The following is a 6,082-nucleotide window of genomic DNA, read 5'->3' on the forward strand; positions in this document are numbered from 1 at the left end:
AGTAACGAATCACACCCCCCCCCACATACACAGTTGCGCAGCAGATAAAGTATGAATATATGTTGATTTTTCCCCCCTCTGTGTCATATATGTAGAAGTGAAAATAGTGCAGTACACAGGGTTTCCAAAGCTGACAAAGCCCTTCATCAGCTGTGCAAGTGTGTGTCCAGGTTATGTTCAAAATAGCAAATATGTAAATCACAACAGATGCATGAATACAGAACCTCACTAGCAAGAACCACGAATACATGAGCAACATAACCAAAGGTTTTTAAATACTTAACATCTTCATTTATAAATACATTTGACTGCCCATCATATGGCATTACCATAAAAGTAACCCAAACCGCTCAGGTGCCCTGATTTGAATTACATGTCCTCTACCTCATCCAGAATACCAGAACAATAATCAGAACCAGGAGACTTATGCTAATCTGAAAGTGTGAATATGATGCCATACCACCAAACCAGAGTGTGGAGAGCAGAGGGGTGTTCTGGAGCTAATGGAGACACTGAGGTCTTCTTACATGCTCAAAGCTGGGGCCGTGTCCCAGCACCTGAGTAGATGCACCGCCCCCATGGTACTCCCCTGTTCCTCTAACCCCCAATTTACTTTAAAGAATGAGCTCCTCAATTATTTACACTCCTGGAGGTCAGAGGTCGGACAACGGAGGCTGGCGAGTGGACACCTTGTGCCTGCTGCATGCTCCAGGTGTGTGTGTGTGTGTGTTTGCATGATGCAGGCACATTCAGGACCAGGAGTGCCATTTGTTGTCACTTGCCCAGAAAATTAAATATTATAAATGGCTTGCAAATATGGTGGCAAACAAAACACACACACACACAAACTGGTGCTATTATGACTAATTACATTGGACTTATGAGCAATTACATTACACTCTTTATTATTTTCTGTTCAAAATGATGTTTTATTTCGTAGTTAATGGACAATTAAATAAAATGTATGCTTAAAAAGTTTCTAATGGCGGCTGGGCTAAGCCAAGTGTGCAAAACACATCCATATCTCATAAAGAAGTATTTATTAGGAGTTTTCCAGTCCTATGGTAATTATCCTCTAATGTTACTCAAATAAAGTAGAGAGAGACAAATTTAGCCTCGTCTACATCAAAGTATGGATATAAAGATGGATATAATCTTCCTGTCAAACGTTTATAAAGTTTCTGCAACAGAATGTCAATCAAAACGCAGCTAATTATTTAGATTGATTGTGCAAGCAGAGTCTCGTGTAGTACGCAGGTTGACATGCTCCCTTTTAGAAGTTCCGCTTTAAACGGACCAAAATTGTGGACAGAATAATCCCTGTCAGTTGTATTGGTCTGCCTCCCATCAGCCGGGAATGTCTTTAATACAAGCACACCACATTCGTCTCTACAACATAAACTCGCTTGCTTTGTCCGTCTGGTAGAGAGAGAGAAGGAGAGAGAGAGAGAGAGAGAGAGAGAGAGAGAGAGAGAGCACAAGTTAGGAGGATTTAGGCAAAGCATTACAGCCGGCAGCCATGTGACCACATAATTTCTCCCCCAGAATGCCCTACACTTCCTCTGTGTGCTGTCATTATGGCTCTCAATAACCCACATGAAAGTCCCGGCCATCCCAAGCCAAAGCACTGAACTCTGGGCATTTTCCACTGATTGGCCTTTCTTCGAAAATGAGGCCATGTTCTGTATCAGGGCTCTTGACGACATAACAAGCCTTTTAATATTCAGAGGAAGTCCTGGGGGTCAGGGAGCTCACAGCCGCTTGACCTTGTGGGTTCAGAGGTCATAGTGCCGAAGGGTGGCACATGGTGGAGAGAGTTCTAATGATTTAGATATCTGTTACATGCTCAGGAGAAAGCCAATCTACTCCCATTAACCTGCCTTGAAAGAACAGTGTCCTGACTAGTACATTTAAGTCATCATATATAGGGTGAATTTGGAAATTGCCTTTGCCAAAATGTTTTTATTCAAATGATAATTAAAAACAATCAAGCTTCATCGGTGTGAGTTAGGGTGAGCAGATGATGGAAAGTTATTCCATCGGTGATGGTGATGATTGCTAAAGTGAATGTGAAATACAGGCAATTATGCTGCATCACATTTGTTTACTGGAGCTGTGGGGAAACCGTTGGACAGACCCGGCTGTGCTCCTCCTCCATGTGATGTCACAGAAGCTGTCTCTCCTCAGGTGGATTATATCTGCGTTAGTTTGAGTTTGCCTTAAAACTGGCCCTTTGAAAGACCTTTTCAGACACTTGCTGATGCGTGGGATGGCGTTGAATTGCACCTAAATACCCTGGTAAACACATGGCTTAGACACAGACACAAAGCCGGGGCCTTGAAAACGCTTTCAAAAGCAATTTCCGTCTCATACAACCGCATGTAAACGGAGTAATTGTAGCTGGGTGACTCCCAGCACCAGCTGAAGACAATCCCCCATGCTTTGCAAGAGGCTGAACCTGAATTGCTTCAACTAACTTTAGCTACAGTAGGCCTGTGGTTGTGATGTAGGCGTGGTAGTCCATAGGAGTTGCAGTCACGTGTAGCAGGAAGGATTATAGGAGAGCTGTAGCTTAGCACACGTGATTTTTCATGTTAAAAAACATGGAACATGGAAATTATTTTAAGGTTAACCGATCATTGTCTCCGAACTTAGAGCTTTTAAAAAGTCGATCTATTAAAATGGAAATGCATCCTCCTCCTATATTCACTAAATACAGTACATGTAAACTTATCATTCTCAAAATACCCTGATCTTTATCCACTAAAGGTTTTTTCCACAAATTAACATGTAGGATTTGTTGTCACTTGGGAAAGCTGACTATTCTGAATTTACAGATAGAAGCATTTCCTTATGGACACTGGGACAGCTTGTATAGAAAATAACTGGTCTCTCATGTACGGTTAAACAAAACCAACCAACCAACCAAAAAAAAAAAAAAAAAAAGCACATGTTTGCATTTGTGTGCCTCAAACATAAATTTGTTGCATCTGCTGCTTGGCCTGTGTGTTTACAAAGATCTAAAAAAGTTACGATTATAGGTATTTATTCATGTCACAAGGATGGAATCACAGTGCGGTGTGAAACTCTTTCCTACCATGCCTGTGAATGGGGTGTCAAGATGAAACTGCAGATGTGGTTATTAATAAAACCTCTATACAACCCACTCACAACAGTATTGTCCTCCTTGTTCCTATGTAAACTGTAAATGTTCCAATTTGTTCGATCTGAAATAGTAACAGTTAACATTTTATACCATGTTATTCATAGTGGTCATTTTGATACTGATGAAAATGAACAAAAACAGAAAGGAAACAGATGGTAAATGACTTCACCTTGAAGAGCAGTGAAATAGTACATTACCTAAACACATGACACTGCAGTCCTGAGGCAAGACTCAAACATTCGCTACTGGTTATACAGTGTAAAGTTTCATTTATTTAACTATTCCTTTGTATAGAATATTTTTCTTTTTTGCACTGGAAAACATGCTAAATTGCTCACTCCTAATTTTGACATTAAATTGCCAAACCACTCATATATTTTCTTTTGGCGACTGTCTGACTGAAAAGTGATTAGTGGTTCCATGCTAATAAAACATCATTTCAAAGTGATTAGTGGTTCCATGCTAACGTAACATCAGTTCAAAGTATTTGGGGGTGTTTTTATCCCTTTCCTAAATCAGTAGGAACATGAAGACTGAAGTGTTGCTTTATAGGTTATCTTCTGAAGTCTCTCATTTTAAAATCCGTACACTAAAAAGTAGACAGTACACGATAACATTAAATCAGTACACCACAATGTAAAATCAGTACACCATGATGTAAAATCAGTACACTACGATGGAAAATCAGTACACCATGATGGAAAATCAGTAGGCTACACCACAACGTAAAATCAGTACACCACGATGTAAAATCAGTACACCACAATGTAAAATCAGTACATCACAACGTAAAATCAGTACACCACAACATAAAACCAGTACACCACAGTGTAAAACCATTACACCATAACATAAAATCAGTACACCACGACCAGTGTGTTAATTCTCCACTTTCTCATATGATGTCATGCCAGCCATCTGAATCAAATGATATAACAATATAATACTCATCTCAGAGGGCAAATGACCTCATTTAGAAAGAAGAACAACTCTGAAGGCCAGATAAAGTTCAATCTTACACAGAGGCAGGAGACACACACTCCTCACACACACACCGGTAGGCTGCCACACTCCTCACAGACTCCTTACACACGCGCTCCCTCCAACAGTCTCTCTCTTTCTCACACACACACACACACACACACGCACACACACACACACACACACACACACACACACACACACACACACACACACACACACACACACACACACACACACACACACACACACACACACACACCAGCAGTGCTTTAAAGTAGACTAGCTGGGGGGCCTAGCTTTCTTCCTCCATCCTCTCCTCCAAAATGTGCTCATGGTGAAACCGAATCACGTTACCGCACGCGACAGCCTTGAGCCGTGAGGAACTTAAAGGACGGAACGCCGGGAGCACGGACACTGCTGAGCCGCTCCCCCAAACCTCGGTAATGCCCGCATGACACTGCGACCACACAGCGGCACGGCGTGCTCAGACATTCCTAAGCAATTAAAGCATTCTCGGGCCGGCACGTTTCCCCGGGACCGCTGGGGACTGTTTAATAAGAGCGCCGGGCTTTCAGAGCAGTCGTACGTAGCACAAGCCCGAGCGGCCCACATCTGTGAACGCTACCCCACATATGATAGCAATGAGATCGGTTCAAATATGACACACAGCAGGCCCCTGTTTGCACTGCAGTGACGCTCTAATTATGAACCCACTTGCCCTTCTCAAGGTACCAATAATTAATTCCTACCAGACATGGAGGTGAGATGAAATGCTTTGGCTTGCACAGAAAACAGGGCTGTGCTGCATTACTAAGGAACATTTATAGAAACAAATTTAGAATCGGAATGTGGTAAAAATTTGTTCTGACTGTTTAACCAGTTTTGCTCAATAGTGATACTGGATCAGACCCTCTTTACAGACAGAACTAGAACAGCAATCATTCGGTGTGTAGACACTTCTTGTTATATCCTGTGTGTGTGTGTGTGTGTGTGTGTGTGTGTGTGTGTGTGTGTGTGTGTGTGTGTGTGTGTGTGTGTGTGTGTGTGTGTGTGTGTGTGTGTGTGTGTTAAAGAAGCTGTTATTGTTGCAGTAAGTGGTTTCACATTAAGATACAGGTATATAAACGGTTTTAAACAGCTTTTATAGCCCACATTCATTGAGCACACAAAAGCACTACAATGACAGTGATTCTTAAATGATTTTGAATGTTGCGAGGGAAACCCCAGTCTGAGGGAATTTCCTGCAATACTTGGGCCACCTGCTGTTCCCAACAAGAACAAACATCACGGATCTTTGTCTTTATCTCGTGTTGGAGGCTTCATTTCTTCCGACACTTCATTTCAAACGCTCTTAGTGTAAACTTTATGTGTATTAAATATTTAAGTACGCGTTGGATCTAAACCAACATCTTTAAACATTCAGGTTTAAAGTAATATCCAACACGTTTTTTAAAACTTCTAGAACAAAATATCTCCTGAGAGAATAAAATCACAGAGTGTGCACAACTTCTAAAGCATTTACTATGCTTTAAGTATGGTATACAGCAAAGAGGAAGAGAAGAAATATTTTTTCCTCTTAATATCCTCACTTTGTATCCTAACCGATAAAAGCTCTCGATATAAGAACAAAACGTCGCGCTGAACACCCCGTCGCTTTCAGACACATTTCTCCTGAATCCGCCATAGCCTACTCAATCTTTCTAAAAAGGCGATTCTTTTTTGATGTTAACTAACTGCTAAAACAATGTTTGCTAAACAGTGCTGTGCTGAGACAAACAAACTGGTGGCAGGAAGAACTTAGGGCTGATATACGGGCTTCTACTGCCGTTGGTCTCAGTACTCCACTCAGAGATAAACATCATTAATACGCTGTGAAGTGCTTAAGAGAGACGAGAGCGCTACTCCGCCGAGGACTCTGGTTTACCGTAACGC

The sequence above is a fragment of the Brachyhypopomus gauderio genome, chromosome 1 (assembly GCF_052324685.1).
Source record: "Brachyhypopomus gauderio isolate BG-103 chromosome 1, BGAUD_0.2, whole genome shotgun sequence".
NCBI classification, from domain to species: domain Eukaryota; kingdom Metazoa; phylum Chordata; class Actinopteri; order Gymnotiformes; family Hypopomidae; genus Brachyhypopomus; species Brachyhypopomus gauderio.